This window comes from Scylla paramamosain, chromosome 24, assembly GCF_035594125.1.
Source record: "Scylla paramamosain isolate STU-SP2022 chromosome 24, ASM3559412v1, whole genome shotgun sequence".
In the NCBI taxonomy this organism is placed as follows: Eukaryota; Metazoa; Arthropoda; class Malacostraca; order Decapoda; family Portunidae; genus Scylla; species Scylla paramamosain.
In genome coordinates, this window is record NC_087174.1 from 10,785,828 (window position 1) to 10,804,185 (window position 18,358).

An 18,358-nucleotide genomic window follows, 5' to 3' on the forward strand; every position below is an offset into this window, starting at 1 on the left:
TAGATGTGTTCTTTACTTAAAAGATGGTTATTGTGTCTATGCAAACATATGTTTATAGAAATAGAACATATGTTTATAGAAATGTTGCGTCAATGATGGTTTTTTAATTTTATCATCATTTTACTTCTAAGCAAAATAAAAAAAAAGTAAAAGCTTTCTTTATTGATTGATATAAACTTTTATATAATGTTTTTTATTCCATCTTTATTGACATGCAACATCCTTCTCCTTATTTTTTTTCTTTTGTGTATTTTGATGATTTCAATTCTAATTAATCTTCCTCACTGCTTAACATTTATTCCCAAGAATACTTCAAAATTTTTAGACGCTTAATTTTGCACGAATCTCTTAAGTAGTTTCGTAACCGAGAAAAGATGAAATAATTTTTTTTAATGATTTTTTTCTCTCTGTAATCACTCAGTAAACTTTTACAGCGCTCAGAATGTAAATGAAAGACAAATAACAGCAGTAAAAACAATTAATGTGGGAATAGTGGTAAGCCTCCCAACGTGACCTTTAAACACACACACACACACACACACACACACACACACACACACACACACACACACACACACACACACACACACACACACACACACACACACACACACACACAGATCACACTAATGTGCTCCCCGCCACCAGCATTAACTAATCCCTGGTATATACATTGCACGTAAGTGAAGCTTGAAATAAAAAGTACGTGTTGAGCACAAAGGCAGTAAAACCCTGCTAAAAGATACCTCGGGGCACAAAATAATCTCTAGCATTTGTCGGAAGGATCCTCATATGCCAGTCTTTTTGAACTGGGGAAGTTTGTATCACGGTCACAGAGAGTAAGCAGAAAAATATCCAGAAAATAATCTAGCCAAATGCCACTTCACAAAGATACGGTATTTGAGATATACAGAGAACAAATGATACTTAAGGCCTCTTATGGGGTATATGTATAGAGAGATGGACGTAGTAATGCTGTATGTAGATTTGTAGTGGTGGTGGTGGCGGTGGTAGTAATAGTATTGGTAGTGGTGGTAGTGTTCTCTCTCTCTCTCTCCTCTCCTCTCTCTCTCTCTCTCCTCTCTCTCTCTCTCCTCTCTCTCTCTCTCTCTCTCTCTCTCTCTCTCTCTCGAACGGGAAATAGGGAGAGAAAAGCTATTTACTCCCTTCCTAATGAGTGTTAAGTGACCCACCGCTGGGAGGAGGATTGGTAGTAATAGTAGTAGTAGTAGTAAGTAGTAATAGTAATAGTAGTAGTAGTAGTAGTTATGATGTTGCTGTGTATCATAGTGTTTATTGTTTATTATTCATTGTTGTATAAGGAAGTGTCACAGGTTATACACACAGAAAATAAAACACAGCTTTTCTAGAACAAACACTGAGTTTTGTATTAATAGTTGCTTCCTGGTGTTGACTAGAATTTGTTTTCCCTTTTATTCCTACTACTCTTGTGCTGCTCTTCCCGTTACGCAATAGTAGTGGTTCTTGTTGTTGTTGTTGATGGTGGTAGCTATATTGTATATGCTTTCGGCTTTGAACTAGAGAGAGAGAGAGAAGAAATTAAAGAGAAAGTGAGGAATTTGATATGAAGTGAAGGTTTAGAAGTGAAAAAAAAGAAAAAAATATAGGGGAAAGAGAAAAATATATAAAGTAAAATGAATGAGGTTTAAAAGTGAAATAAGAAAAAATATATATATATGAAAAAGAGGAATATACATATGATATGAAGGAGGTTTAGAAATAAAAAAAAAAAGATAGGAAGTGTAAAGGAGATGAGGAAATAGGGAGGGAAGGAGATGTTTAAGTAGGGAGACTAAACAGGGAGGGGAGAGTGAATCAAAGAAGAGAGAGAGAGAGAGAGAGAGAGAGAGAGAGAGAGAGAGAGAGAGAGAGAGAGAGAGAGAGAGAGAGAGAGAGAGAGAGGTTTGGGATGTCAGGAATACAACTGTAGGAGAGAGAAAAAAATAGAGAAGAAAGAGTAAAAAAAAAAAGTGAGAGATACCGGGAGGAAGAAGAAAAGTTATGATTGATGGGAACATAGTGAAGAAACGTGAGAAAAAGGGAAGAAAGGGAGTAAACTGCAGGAGGAAAAAAAGAGAATCTGGAGTAGAAAAGAGAGAGAAGAATGGAAGAGAGGTTAGGAGAAACATGAAGAAAAATGGGAAAAATGGAAGAGAGAAAGATTCGTATGGGAAAGATGATAAGGAAGGGATGGAAATGATGAAGTTGGAGACATAGAGAAAAGAGGCGGAAATGAAGGGGAGAAGAGGATTAAATGAGAAGAGGAGGATACAGAAGAGGAAGCCGGAAATGGAGGGGAAAAAGGGTTAAATGAGAAGAGAGCTAGGGTGGGTAGGGAGGGTAAAGGGAGGGGAAGTCACGAGGGGAGATAGGAAGGGAGCTTGAAGGGAAGGGAAAGGGCGAGAAGGGAGCTGTTGTGGGTATGGAGATAAGAGAGGGAAAACAAAGGGGAGAGAGGAAAAGGAGGAAAAATGAAGAGGGAAAGAGAGCTTGAAGGGGGAAAGGAAGGGATTTGATTTAGATTGCCAAGGAAAGTAAAGGGAGGAAAAAGGAATAGGGGAAAGAGGAAAGAAGAGTGAAAATAGGAAGAGAAAGGGGAGAATGAAGGGAGAGGGGAAGTAATTAGTGTTATTGGGGGCATTTCCACAGTTGGGGGTAGGAGGGGTAGAATAATGGTGGGGTATTTTGACAGTAGTTGAGGGGGTGAAGGGATTTGATTGATGCCAAATTGTGGTAATCTTCGAAGGAGTGGTTACAAGGCAGGGTGATTAGAGTGAACGGTGGTTACGGGTGGTTAGTGTTGGTGTGCTCATTGTTGTGGCTGTGGTGGCGGTGTTTGTGGTGCGTGATTGCGGGGAGTGATTGTGGTTGTTGTGGTGGTGGTGGTGGTGGTGGTGGTGGTGATGGTGGTGGTGGTGGTTGAGGTTAAAAGGGAAAAAAAAGGAAAAAGAAATATATGTAGTCAATATGTAACTACTACTACTACTACTACTACTACTACTACTACCACCGCCACCATCACTACTACTACTACTCCAGTTTGAATAAGGAAATAACAAAACGAAATAGTGACTCTCTCTCTCTCTCTCTCTCTCTCTCTCTCTCTCTCTCTCTCTCTCTCTCTCTCTCTCTCTCTCTCTCTCTCATCTCTTCTCTTCTCTTTTTCTTCTTTCTTCCTTACTTTTCCTCCCGCTCCTTTTTTTCTTCCCTTCTTTTTTCCTCTCCTTCCATTTCCTTCCCTAATACCTAAGAAAAAAATAAATAAAAAAAAAGCCAGATACTTAACGAGTATATTAGTGAATGTCAGTGAATAACAGGAGCAGTGGGTGTCTTATTCATTACTGAGGCTTCGAAGTCTGTCCAGATGGTGAATAATTCCTCTCATTTGATCGTTAAGCTAATTCCCTGCCACCGATGATTGCGTTACATATTTCAGAGAGAGAGAGAGAGAGAGAGAGAGAGAGAGAGAGAGAGAGAGAGAGAGAGAGAGAGAGAGAATTTTTTTTATTGATGTGATCTTCTATTACGTAATGTGACTCCCTGAAAAAGAAATAAATGAGAGGAAGGAAAGAATGAAAGAAAGAAGGAAGAAAAAAGAAAGAAGAAGAAGAAGGAAAGAAAGAAGTCGTATTTTTATTTAGATATTTAGGCGCACCTCCTTCCTCCTCCTCCTCCTCCTCCTCCTCCTCCTCCTCCTCCTCCTCCTCCTCCTCCTCCTCCTCCTCCTCCTCCTCCTCCTCCTCCTCCTCCTCCTCCTCCTCCTCCCAAACTGTCATGCAAGGAAAAAAAAGTTTATTGCTGTTTGATTAACCTATGTAATCTTCCTCTTCCTCCTCCTCCTCCTCCTCCTCCTACTCCTACTCCTCCTCCTCCTCCTCCTCCTCCTCCTCCTCCTCCTCCTCCTTCTCCTCCGCCAATAAGAAAGCCTCCTTATGGGCCACTACGTTCTCATTGGCTAACAAAAGACCAGTTGAGACACGCCAGGGAATTCTATTGAGACTCACAAAAAAAAAAAAGGAAAATGGAATCGTAAGAGAAAGAAAATAAAAAGGTGAACTGCTTCGTCTTTTCTAAAAATTTTCAGTGAGTAATTGCGCCGTTTGATCCTCTTCGTGTCTGCCAGGTGACGGATGAAGGGTTAAGGAATAAATGTAGAAGGCAGTGGACTTAAGAAATATATATAGAGGAAATAAAAGTTAATTGATATAAAGAAAAAATTATCTTATGAAATACCTATATGTAGAGGAAAGAGTTGAGAAATATATAGAAGAAATATAAGTTAAGAAATGCATAGAGAATTTTAAAGTTAAGAAATATATGGAAGAAATAAGACTAAGGAAATATATAGAAATAGAAATATAATGACAAGAGAATTGTGTCAAAATAGAACGCTGAAAATATATATATATAAAAAAAAAAAATTGTACAGAAAAAAATAAATAGACGAAAAATGCAGATAATAATCAAAAGAGCACACAATCAAAACGTAAACAGATAGATTGTAATATTTGTCTCATTTTCCGGAGTTTGTATTTAATAAATTTTAAAAAATCCACAGAAAAAAAAAAACAAGCAGAAGAATTGAACAGATGATAATTAAAACATGACGTTATAATTAAAGTGTAAATAGAGGAATAGTAATTAAGGGTGTTATTTTTTCTTTCTTTCTCTCCTCTAATGAAGAGATAAATGAGACCTCAACTCCTACATCACAATAATTCATCCCTCACTGAATTCAAATAACCGGGACATTATTCATTCATTCATTCATTTATCAGTCGCAGTTTTAATACGTAACAGAAAAATAAATAACAAGACAAACATGGACACGAAAAAATAAAAACGGATAGTTGATGAAGAAAACAATAAAGAAAAATCCGAAAAAAGAGAGAGGAAAAAATAATAAATAAAAAAAAAATATATATATATATATATATATATATATATATATATATATATATATATATATATATATATATATATATATATATATATATATATATATATATATATATATATATATATAATCAAACACAACGAAGTAATTACAACAGAACGTGATAATTAAAGAATAAATAGGTGAATAGCAATATATATGTCTCATTTTTCATCATTGTGCGCTTAATACGAAATAAATGAAGGTTCATCTCTTACATGGCAATAATTCACCTGCTTCTGAAATCAAGTAATGAAGCAAGACATTATTTATTTATATATTTATTTATTTATTTATTTATTTATTTATTTATTTATTCATTCATTCATTCATGTTTTTTATTTGAGTCGCAATTGTGATACTTAATACAGAGAAAAGAATAAATTAAAAAAACAAGGAAACATAGAAGAATGTTGAGTTTTCTGTTTATTTATTTACTTATTAATTAATTAAATAATTAATTAATTAATTAATTTATTTATTCATTTATCAGTCGTAATTCTGATACTTCGTAGAGAGAGAAAAACAAAAAAGCAAGGAAAGCATTGAAGAATATTGAATTTTGTTTATTTATTTATTTACTTATTTATTTATGTATTTATTTATTTATTCGTTTATTTATGAGTTACTCTTCTGATACTTAAAGGAAAAAAATAATAAAGCAAAGCATTAAGAATAATAATGCATGAACTCTAAAATTTCATGAGAAAAATTGACAAACACACACACACACACACACACACACACACACACACACACACACACACACACACACACACACACACACACACACACACACACACACACAAAAGAAAAACACGTGAATAATTAATAAACGCGTTAAATATTTCGCTTCACTCACACTTAATATTTATTGTGAGAAGTAATCATTTAATTAATCCAGAGAGAGAGAGAGAGAGAGAGAGAGAGAGAGAGAGAGAGAGAGAGAGAGAGAGAGAGAGAGAGAGAGAGAGAGAGGAATGCATTTAACTCTGTCATTAGGGCTTCTGAGTTCTTCTTCATTTTTTTCACGGGTTATTCATTTCGTACATTACGGCCTGACATCCTCCTCTCCGGCTGTCAGGGGAAGGAGAAGAGGAGGAGGAGGAGGAGGAGGAGGAGGAGGAGGAGGAGGAAGAGGGGTAAAGAGGCGAGTAGACATGCATCCTGAAAGAGAATAATGAGAATAAAGACAAGATGAATAAAGAGTGAAAATATAATAAAAGACTAAAAATTTACGAATAAAACGAAAAGGAAGAATAAGAGAAGAGAAAAAAAAATAAAAACTTAGCTCAGAACGACGGAGAGAAGGATGAGGGGAAAAAGAGGGGGAAAAAAGTCGCGATAGAAGGAGCAGCATGAAGGGAAAGAGGAGGAAAAAGGGAACATAAAATGGGAAACATGACGGACGGGGGGAAGCAGAGAGTGATGGAATGGTAGGAGTAAGAAATTAATTAACCACTGGGAGACGAGAAAAAGGCGACGCGTGAAGGAGCAGGAGGAAGAAGAAGAGGAGGAGGAGGAAGAAGAAAAAGGAAGAAAGGAAGATGAAGAGATGGAAAAAGGAGCAGCATCATAAGTAGAAGATGAAGTAATAGTTGTAGTAGTAGTAATAGTACTAGCAATAGTAGTAGAAGTAGTAGTAGTAGTAGTAAAAGTAGTAGTAGCAGTAGTAGAAGTAGTAGTAGTAATAGCAGTAATAGCAGTAGTAGTAGTAGTAGTAGTAGTAGTAATAGTAGTAGTAGTAGTAGTAGGAAGAGGAGGAGGAGGAAGAGGAGGAGGAGAAAAAAAAAAGCAACAACAGTATGGCCAGATGATGAAGTACTAGTAGCAAGAGGAGGAAGAAGAGGATGAGGAGGAGGAGAAGGAGGAGGAAGAAGAGGAAAAGGAGGAGGCTACCGATGATAGAGTGAGAAGTAAGAGCCATAGGACTCCTGGAGATGAGAGAGAGAGAGAGAGAGAGAGAGAGAGAGAGAGAGAGAGAGAGAGAGAGAGAGAGAGAGAGAGAGAGAGAGAGATGCATAGGGAAGACTGATTAAGGAGCCTATATCCGGTTGCGCCCTAGCTTGTGTCCTAAGAACGAGGCGTGGAGGGGGGTGGGGGTGTTCAGATTGACTCGCGAACCGTGGAGAGAGAGAGAGAGAGAGAGAGAGAGAGAGAGAGAGAGAGAGAGAGAGAGAGAGAGAGAGGATTATTATTAAATTCTTATCTTGTTTACTGTAATTTCTTCATCGTTCGTCATTTTCATTTTTTTTGTCATGATTTTTTTTTTTTTTAACGCGTGAGTAATTTTCACTTCCTTTACTTTCACTATTTTTGTTTGATTTCTCAGCCTAGGTTTCTTTCATCTAGTTTTTCTTCCTTTCATCTTTCCTTCCTTCCTTCCTTCCTTCCTTTCTTACAGTTTTCTTTCACAGTTATTTTCAGATGTCTACCTTTTTTTTCCTCTCGTCGTCTCTTCCTTCCTTCCTTCCTTTCTTCTTTCATTCCTTCCTTCCAGTTTTCTTTCTCATTTATTTTCACATGTCTACCTTTACTTTCCTTTCTTTAACTCAACCCTGCTACATCTTCTATATCAGGGCATAAATACGAGAAATCACATAAAAAAGAGGACAAAAATGTCATCTACATACTAACACACACAATTTCCATCTATACAGCTCTTCTATTTGCTCTTCCTTTGTGTTCCTTCGTGTACCTCAGTTAAATAAAAAAAAGTCGTCTATTGCATTCTAAACATATACGATTTTCATTCCTAGAACATAAAAAAAAATGTGCCTTGATACTCCTTTGCTATTTGCTCTTCCTTTGTATTCCTTCGTGTAACGCAATTTACTTGAATACGAGTAAAAAGTCACCCATTTCACACTAACGTATACGAATTCCACCTCTCCGTAGAATAGAATAAGTGTCTTTGTACTCCACTACTTGTGTTTCCTTTGTATTCCTTCGTGTAACTCTACTTAGCAGGACCTGGATACGAGAACACGTAAACAACAACAAAAAATCGTCACATACTCACTAACACATATGATTTCCACCTCTACAAACACAGAAATCGTACTCAGTCTCTCAGTATACAACCCTTCCTTTCTGAAACACGTTGCTAGGGATACGAGAAGACAGAGAAGAAAAAAAAAAAAAAAAAAAAAAAAATACAGGGGATAAAACTATTAGCCGGAAAGAGAGAGACTGAAGACTTGAAGGGGAACAAGATCTGCCCTATTTCCTGCACCTCTTCTGATGTGACGGTTTAATAATGTGTCTCGTAATTAACTCAAGACGAGAGTAGCATCCGTCCTGCCGTGAGGTGAAGGGAGAGAGAGAGAGAGAGAGAGAGAGAGAGAGAGAGAGAGAGAGAGAGAGAGAGAGAGGAGGGGGAAGGGTAGAGGAAGAGGAAAGAGAGGGACAGGAATAGGTGAAGCGGTAAGGGAATTCATGTTAGGATAGAAGGAAGGGAAGGAAGATGGGAAGGAGCATAGGAAGGATGAGAAATAGGTGAAAGAGATGGATAGAAGGAAGGGAAAATAAAGAAGGGAAGGAAGAGGAATAGTGATAGAGAAAGGTCTGGCAAAGAGGAAAAGGTGATGGAATGAAGAGGAGGAAAGAACGTGAAGGAATAAGGAAGGAAAAAAGGAGACATAAAGAAAAAGACGGGAAGAACATGAATAGTGAAGAAAAGAAAAAAAAATTAGATAGGAAGATTTAAAAGTAATGGTGAGGAAGAAAAAGAAAAAGGGATAAAGGGAGGAAAACTTGTAAAGAGAGAAAAGCGAGAGATTAAGATGTGGAAATGACAGAGAAGCAGAAAAGAAAAAGAAAAAAGTGAGAAAAGAAAGAAAATAGGAAAAGCAAAAAGGCAAGATAATCCAAAAAAAGAACAAGAGCAATAACAAGAAGAAGAAAAAGGAGGAAAAAAGAGGCAAGGAAGAAAAATAAAAAAGGGAAGAACAAGAACAAGAACAACAAGAATAAGGACGAGAGAGAGAGAGAGAGAGAGAGAGAGAGAGAGAGAGAGAGAGAGAGAGAGAGAGAGAGAGAGAGAGAGAGAGAGAGAGAGAGAGAATGATGGTGATGATAATGTTTAGTGTCATAACCGGAAACTGTCATTAAAATCCTCTTTCTTCCCCTCCTCCTCCTCCTCCTCCTCCTCCTCCTCCTCCTCCTCCTCCTCCTCCTCCTTCTTTCATCATCCGCACTAATTTTCTCCTTCAGATTAACTTCCTAAGCTGGAGAAAAGATGAAAGAGGAAAAGGAAGGAGGTAAAAAGGGAAGAGAGGGAGAAAGACAGAGAGAGAGAGGGAGGATGAAGGAAGGAAACCAGGTAGAAAGAGGAATTAAAAGAAGAAAACACAAGAGAGTTGAAGAGGAGAGGTGACAAGAGGCAAGGAAAAAGGAGAAAGAGAAAAGGAGAAAATAAAGAGGATCGACAGAAAGGGAAGAAAGTTGGGAGGGAAAAATTAAAGGAAGGAGGAGATGAAGAAGAGGAAGGAAAAAAAACAATAAAAGGACAGATAAAGAGTGGATAGAACAGAAAGGGAGAGAAAATGAAGTGCCGGAGGAGAAAAAAAGAAAAGAGGGAAAAATGTGAAGCGAACGAGAGAGAGAGAGAGAGAGAGAGAGAGAGAGAGAGAGAGAGAGAGAGAGAGAGAGAGAGAGAGAGAGAGAGAGAGATGGACCGAGAACAACAAAAAATCAACCTAGGAGTTAACAAGAGAACTGAAGGAATGAAAAAAAAAAAAGTGAAATGGAAAACGGAAGGAATGAAGGAAAGGGAGACTGAAGGATAATTACTTTCTCATTTACACACATACGAGAACACACACACACACACACACACACACACACACACACACACACACACACACACACGAACACTGGATCCACACAAGACGCTCTCCACTGAACAAGATTAAATTATCATCCTGGCTTTGAATTTGATTAAGAAAGATCACTAGTTGAAAATCTTGAGATCTTGCATAGTACCTCCTCTCCTTACCCTAGAGAGAGAGAGAGAGAGAGAGAGAGAGAGAGAGAGAGAGAGAGAGAGAGAGAGAGAGAGAGAGAGAGAGAGGGGAGGGAAGGGGAAATGGAAGGTGTAAAGTCAAGATTCTAAAGTTATTGGTGAGTCTAATGATATTTTGTAAATCTCTTGTATCATAGTGTGTTTTTGATGTAGTGTGGTAAAATGTGGTGGTGGTGGTGGTGTTGGTTTCTGTGGTAGGGAGTAGTGAAGTTTGGTGTGGTGTGGAGTAACATGTGATTTTGTTGTGGTGCTGTGGTGTATAGTGTGGTGGTGGTGGCCGTGGTGGTGATGGTGGTGTTTACTGCTCTATTAACGGAACTTCTTTTACAGCACCTCTTATCTTCTCTTTTTTTTTTTTTCTCTCTCTCTTCCTATCCTACTCTCTCTCTCTCTTCTCTTCCCAGTTTTCTCATCTTAAGAATATGGAGCAAAACAACAAAAAAACAAATAAATATTTTCACTCCAAGATTCCCTCACTTCTCCAGACCTCGCTATCCTTTACAACTCTCTTACCTCCTCCTCCTCCTCCTCCTCCTCCCACACACACATCACCTTCGACACTCTTCCCGCCTCACTTTGCTTCACGTCTTCTGGAACCGTCCTTGTCGTGATGCAGCCGCGAATGACGAGGCAGAGAGAGGGCATACGGGTGGATGAAGGTGAAGGAGGGGAAAAGAAGGACAGAAGGAGGTGGAGGAAGGGCAGGAGAAGGAGGGAGGAGAAAGGGTGGGAGGAGGAAAGAGAAAGGGTAAGAAGAGGAGGCAGGAGGAAGAGATTGAGGAGGAAGGAGGAAAGTAGATGTGTTGTAAGGAAGGTGTGAAGTGAAAAGAGGTAAGGGTAAGGTGAAAGAGGAGAAGGAGGAAGAGGAGGAGGAGGAGAATTAGGAGGAGGAGAAGGAGGTACCTAATGTTGATAAGAATTAAAGGAGGAAGGATGGAAGAGAACGAGGAGGAGGAGGAGGAGGAAAAGAAAAAGGAGGAGGAGGAGGAGAAGGAGGAGGAGGACCTGATAAGAAAAGAAAAGCAAGATGAAGGCGATTAAAGCATGTCACTGGAGACAGAGAGAGAGAGAGAGAGAGAGAGAGAGAGAGAGAGAGAGAGAGAGAGAGAGAGAGAGAGAGAGAGAGAGAGAGAGAGATAAAAAAAAAACACAAGAGGATAAATAGACAAAGACGAGAGGGAGTAATGAAGATTGAGAGAGGGAAAAAATGCAAGATAGAGGAGGAAGAGATAAAGAAGGAGAGTAAAGCGGTGTAGCGGAGGGCACTGGAGGATACAGGTGACAGGTGAGAGACACGAATGCTCCTCCTCCTTTTACCTGTCAAGAAATCACCTGTCAAATGGTTATTCAGTGGAAATGCAACGGGGAGTGTTTTGTGTTGGCGTGAAAGGGGATACTTCTCTCTCTCTCTCTCTCTCTCTCTCTCTCTCTCTCTCTCTCTCTCTCTCTCTCTCTCTCTCTCTCTCTCTCTCTCTCTCTCTCTCTCTCTCTCTCTCATATTAGGTGTTTTATATTTTTGCTTGTGTTTGATCCATACCTCCTCCTCGTCTTCTTCTCTTCCTTCCTTCCTCCTCCTCCTCCTCCTCCTCCTCCTCCTCCTCCTCCTCCTCCTCCTCCCCCTGCTCTTCTTCCACTTAGAAATCTTTCGAAATTAAGTGGTTTTCTCGTGATTATGATGCTAGTAGTAGTAGTAGTAGTAGTAGTAGTAGTAACAGCAGCAGCATCTATAGTAATGACAACAACGACAACAACAAGAACTACTACTAGCACCACCACCACCATCACCATCACCACCACCACCATCACCACCACCACTAAGCCAAAACAGTGCAATTTAAAACCGTATACGTACATTCCACCAAAACAGAATGACATAAAACCTGTTCTTGTTCTTTCAGCAGTAAAGGCCACTTTTGTGACACACCTGAGCCAACACACACATAACTCTTGCACCGACTGAACACAGCTGATGAATATTCACCTGTTTCACCACACACCTGGTGGCAGACACACCTGTTGCAACACACACACACACACACACACACACACACACACACACACACACACACACACACACACACACACACACACACACACACACACACACACACACACACACACATACGAGTTTCTAGCATAACACAAACACCTGAAAGGGTCTGACAATTTTTAATCTGTCTGACTGTCTGTTTGGCTCTCTCTCTCTCTCTCTCTCTCTCTCTCTCTCTCTCTCTCTCTCTCTCTCTCTCTCTCTCTCTCTCTCTCTCTCTCTCTCTCTCTCTCTCAGCTTTATATCAATGCACATATTTCTGTATATTTTTTTTCTATCTATCTCTATCTATCTAGCTATCTATCTATCAATCTATGCGACATATTCATCTATCTCCACCTATAAAAATCTTTCACTGCTTTCACCCATTACAAACTCACCTACACATCCCTGTCACCTCCTCTCACCTCATCACCGCACTGCAGAAGGAGGAAAAGGAGAAGGAGGAGGAGGAGGAAGAGGAGGAGGAGGAAGAGGAGGAGAAGGAGAAGGAGGAGAGGGAGGAGGGGGTCAGGTCAGTCCGCTAGGGGAATAATTTACCTCCTGACATGACCTTCACCTCAGGATAACCTCAGGAGAACTGCGTAAACTTCTGGCCAAACTTTGAGGCGCATCATCCCATCAGGTTTTTGCAGAGAGAGAGAGAGAGAGAGAGAGAGAGAGAGAGAGAGAGAGAGAGAGAGAGAGAGAGAGAGAGAGAGTGAGAGAGAGTTAAGGGAGAACATTTCGTCTCGTTTTAGTGGTGATATTGATGTTTGGTTTAAATTTTGATGTTTTTTTTTTACTTCTTTACTTCTTTTTCTTTCATATATTGTTTAAATTTTCATCTATATCTTGTTTATGAGACCAATTTTGTTTTTATTCCGTTTATCAGTTGCTTATCTTGATCTCCCTGCTTAAGAAATTGCGTATCTACAAAGAATTGTAAGGAAGGATGATAAGTTTGTACAAAAAAAAAGAAAACAGAGTACTAAAAAGAGGAGAAAGAAATAAGATTAGAAAAAATATATATGTTTGCAGGGGAATATCGATCTTTTCATTTTTTTTCTTGTTTTCTCGTTTTTGTTGTTTCGTTTTTTCTTTTCCTTTTTTCAGTTCTCTTTTCCCTTGATGTAAAGTAAAGCACCGTTTCTCGCTTCTTACTTTTCTGCTTTTCCATTTTTTTTTTCGTTTTTCCCTTTTCTTTTTCAAGATAGATATCACTTTTCTACTTTTTCACTTTTTCCTCTTTTCTCCTTTTTAAAATAGCCACAATTTTTCCCTTTTTTGTATCCTTTGCTCTCTTTTTCTTTTTTAAATAAATATCTTTTCCTTTTTTTCATGTTCCCTGTTTTCCTTTTCCTATTTTCAAGATAGAAGCCACTTTTCCCTTTTTCTTTACCTTTTCTTTTAATTTTTAAATAGGTACTAGCTTTTCCTCTTCACACCTTTTTATTTATGTTTTTCAAGAGAAGCTTTTTTCTCCCTTTTAGCCTTTCCCTTTTTCAGGACTGGCATCACTTTTCTTCATTTTCATCACTGTCAATCCATTTTTCCCAATTTCCACTTTTCCTTTCGGTTTTTTTTCATTTCCTTCAAGATAGACGCCACTTTTTCCATTTCTCCCTTACCTTTTTCCTCTCTTTTTTTCCCCCAGTCCTCGCAGACACACGGTCAAGCTTCAAGAATTTTCAGCAGGGAGGAATAAAGAAGAAATAATGGAAGGCGTTTGTTACGACACTAAAGAGGAAGAACGCCGTGGAAGCAATGAAATTCCTCCTTCCTTCCCTCCCTCCCTCTTTCCCTCCCTCCTTCCCTCCTTCCCTCCCTTAACTCTGCATTACCTTTCTGCTTATAATGGAACTTTATATGTAATCTTCTTTTATTCTGATTATGCCATTTTGCCAAGCTCATCTTCCTCTCTCTCTCTCTCTCTCTCTCTCTCTCTCTCTCTCTCTCTCTCTCTCTCTCTCTCTCTCTCTCTCTCTCTCTCTCTCTCTCTGCTCTGCATATATGCATTTTTTTTTCCAGTATATTTCAATGTACGCATGAATGTGTATGCATGTGTGTGTGTGTGTGTGTGTGTGTGTGTGTGTGTGTGTGTGTGTGTGTGTGTGTGTATGTATGTATGTATGTATGTATCTAGGTATATATAAATATGATTATCTATATATCTGACTATTGTATCTATCTATCTATCTATCTATCTATCTATCTATCTATCTGTCTATCTATTTATCTATCTAGCTATATATCTATCTATCTACCTGTCTACCTTTTCATGTTTTTTTTTATGTACTTATGTCAAACTACTTATTTTAGCTAGTTAGTTATTTATCCATTTATTTATCTATCCATACATATATTTAATCACGTATCTATTCTTGTATCTATATTTTTATTTTATTTACTGTTTGCCTACGTAATTGAACCAAACTATCAATATTTGTTCTTTATTTGTTTGTGTGCTTGTGTGTTTCTCTCTCTCTCTCTCTCTCTCTCTCTCTCTCTCTCTCTCTCTCTCTCTCTCTCTCTCTCTCTCTCTCTCTCTCTCTCTCTCTCTCTCTCTCTTTACTTATCAATCTCGCAATAGGTAAATATGTTTTCTCTCCCTTCCTCATTCGTTTCCTCGTATCCTCACCCCCTAGTCCGCCTCCCCTCTTCTTTCTCTCTTTCGTACCTATAGCTCCCTCTTCACTCTCCCTCTCCCTCTCCCTCTCCCTCTCCACTCTTCAAAGAAAAGGCTTAACATTATATAACAAACGGGAGAAAAAAATACTCGTTCATAACAAAAGGTGAAAGGAGAGTAGCAATCTTTTATAGTATTAGAGACGATGGTTGTATTAGTAGTAGTAGTAGTAGTAGTGGTGGTAGTAGTAGTAGTAGTGGTAGTAGTAGAGGTGGTGGTGGTGGTGGTAGAGGTCGTGGTGGTGGCAGTAGTAGAAGAAGAAGAAGAAGACGAGAAGGAGGAGGAGGAGGAGGAGAAGAAGAAGAAGAAGAAGAAGAAGAAGAAGAAGAAGAAGAGAAGGAGGAGAAGGAGGAGGAGAGGAGGAGGAGGAGGAGGAGAAGAGGAGGAGAAGAAGAGGAGGAGAAGGAGGAGGAGGAGAAGAAGAAGAGGAGGAGGAGAAAAAGGAAGAGGAGCAGGAGGAGGAGGAGGAGGAGGAGGAGGAAAAGGAGGATAATTGGGAGGAGGAAGAGGAGGAAGAGAAAAAAAAAACAAAAAAAAAATAAGAAATAAAAAAACACAAACAGAAAAAAAAACAAGATGAATATGAGCAACAAAGAGAGAGAGAGAGAGAGAGAGAGAGAGAGAGAGAGAGAGAGAGAGAGAGAGAGAGAGAGAGAGAGAGAGAGAGAGAGAGAGAGAGCATCATCCCCAGCTTCAGAGAACATTAAGGGAACGAGAAATTTTGGATATAGCTCTTCTCAGTTCCCTTTAGTAGTACCCTGGCCGCGGGAGGAGATTGCCTACTGCTGAAGGAGGAGGAGGAGGAGGAGGAGGAGGAGGAGGAGGAGGAGGAGGAGGAGGAGGAATAGAAGTGAGAGTACGAGGGAGCTGTTTGAAAATAAGATAATAAAACTAGCACGTGCATGAGAGAGAGAGAGAGAGAGAGAGAGAGAGAGAGAGAGAGAGAGAGAGAGAGAGAGAGAGAGAGAGAGAGAGAGAGAGAGAGAGAGAGAGAGAGAGAGAGAGAGAGATGAAAGCATAGAATACGTTATTAACTTCTCTCTTTTTAAAACAGCTCATAGCTCAAAAAAAGAATAAAAATGTAAAAAAAGAGAAACATGAAGAGAGAGAGAGAGAGAGAGAGAGAGAGAGAGAGAGAGAGAGAGAGAGAGAGAGAGAGAGAGAGAGAGAGAGAGACTTGTAAAGGGATTAATGCTATAAGTAGTAAGATGGATAAACAAGATGAAAAGAAACAGTAATCGGGAGAGAGATCAGAGATAATGCGGAAATTATAGAGAAAAATGTTCCCTGTTATCTCCTCCTCCTCCTCCTCCTCCTCCTCCTCGTAATGCGAAGGAACGAAGCAACTTGACGTATTAGAGAGGAGAAAAGGACTGTTGTAAGGATGTCTACAATAATAATAAGCTCCAGTACCATGTATGTTCCTTAATATGAGTTTACCCTTCAAAAAAGAAAACGGGGGAACAAATAAACTTGGAGATAGAGAGGTGGAAATAAATAAATAATCACAATTCTCTCTCTCTCTCTCTCTCTCTCTCTCTCTCTCTCTCTCTCTCTCTCTCTCTCTCTCTCTCTCTCTCTCTCTTTCCGGCCTCGATCCTGCAAAATACATAGGAATTTAATGCGATGGTAATGGATGCCAGATCGTCTTTCCCTTGTGATCACGTGATGTTTATTTAGTGATGTTAATGTTAAGACCAAGCCCGCCCTGGGAGATTGGACCAGGGCGAGAGAGAGAGAGAGAGAGAGAGAGAGAGAGAGAGAGAGAGAGAGAGAGAGAGAGAGAGAGTCAAGGAAGTAGGATGAGAGAGGGAAAAAAGGGGATTGGAGGATACAAAGAGTAACAGAGAGAGAGAGAGAGAGAGAGAGAGAGAGAGAGAGAGAGAGAGAGAGAGAGAGAGAGAGAGAGAGAGAGAGAGAGAGAGAGAGAGAGTCAAAGCGGCAGAAAGGAGAACTAACAATTTAAATAAAGAATGGGAACGAAAGGTACAAAAAAATATAGCACAGAAAGAAACCGAAGAATTTTAAAACACTGAAAATGATGAAAGAAAATACAATGATGATGATGATGATGATGATGATGATAGTTATGGTGATGGTTGGAGATGAGCCTGGCCAGTGTGATAAATAGGACAACGATATGATAACAGATAAATGGTAAAGGGACAAGAGTGGGTCGATGAAAGGGAAGGGAAGGGAAGGGAAGGGAAAAAGGAAGGGAATCTTTCTCTCCCTTATTACGATTCAGGAAGGAGATAGAGATAGTTTGCAACGTATTCGATTTTCCTTCTGTTTCCTTTCTCTCCATTTATCTCTGCCTATCCCTCTTCCTTCATTTGCACTTCATTGTCAAATGCTCTTTCCCATCTCTCATCTCTCCTGACGCCTTTTCATTTTCTTCACTGTGTTTTTCTTGTTATTCATTCTCCCTGTCTACTCTCTTCTTTCTTGTACCCCCTTTTTTTTTAAGCATCTCCCTCTTTTCCATCGTCTTCCCTCCTTTTCTTTTATCTTTTCCCATCATCTTTGCCATTTTGTCTTTTTTTATCGTCAGTTTTTCTTCTCCTTTACTTCTTTCTATTGTTTTTTTTTTATTGTATTATTTCATGTACTTTTTCTAAGCTTCCGTTTTTCCTTCACATATTCATCACTATTCTCTTCTCTCTCTTCCGTATTCCATCCTTCTCTATCCTTTCTTCCTTTATCCCTTCTACTTCTTTTCCTGTCTTCTTCCTATCCTTTCCTTCTCTCCTTTCTTTATCTTGTCTCCTCCACGAAGGAATCCAATAGCGTGTGATCAGAGGAGCGTGGAGGAGCGTTCACTACGGAGTAGGAGGAGGAGGAGGAGGAGGAGGAGGAGGAGGAGGAGGAGGAGGAGGAGGAGGAGCAGCAGCAGCGGGCACGTACTTCCTCATGCTCCGGTAGAGAGATTACCTCCACGTAAGGCATGATCTACTGCAGGAGGAGGAGGAGGAGGAGGAGGAGGAGGGGCTGGGGAAAGCAACTCAAAAAAGAGAAGTATTGCTCAGAAATATTGTGTTCATCATCTACTGGAAGAGGAGGAGGAGGACTAGGAGTAGGAAGAAGAAGAAAAAGAAGAGGAGGAGGAGGAGGAGGAGGAGGAGGAGATAGTGTTGTAATGAATGTGTTGTGTAACGCTTTCACAATGAATAAGTTAATATAGTTTTTTTTTATAAATGAAAGGTCACTTCTCTGTATGTGTGGTGGGGGAGGTGTGCGCTTTTTAATTTCATTGCTAGTTTCGTCTTTATATATATATATATATATATATATATATATATATATATATATATATATATATATATATATATATATATATATATATATATATATATATATATATATATATTTTTTTTTACGATATTGATAGATATGGGGTAAATAGAATATCTATCTTTCCATCTGTTCATCTGTTTATGTATCTGTCTGTCTATCTCTCTCTTTCTCTATCTATCTATTTATCTATCTACCTATCTATTTTTTCGTCTATCTATTTGTCTAAGCGTCTGTCTATGTGTCTATTTATCTATCTAACTAGCTATCTATCCACGCATCCATCTATCTATATGTTTACCTATCTGTCTACCCACTTATCCCTCCATCTATCTGTGTGTGTGTGTGTGTGTGTGTGTGTGT

The 18,358-nt window shown here is 39.0% G+C and overlaps 1 long non-coding RNA gene across 1 annotated transcript in view; it reads left to right on the plus strand.

Moving 5' to 3' along the window:
* Positions 1–18,358, plus strand: part of LOC135112941 (uncharacterized) — a 48,056-nt gene that overhangs the window by 5,060 nt on the left and 24,638 nt on the right. The window lies entirely within an intron of this gene.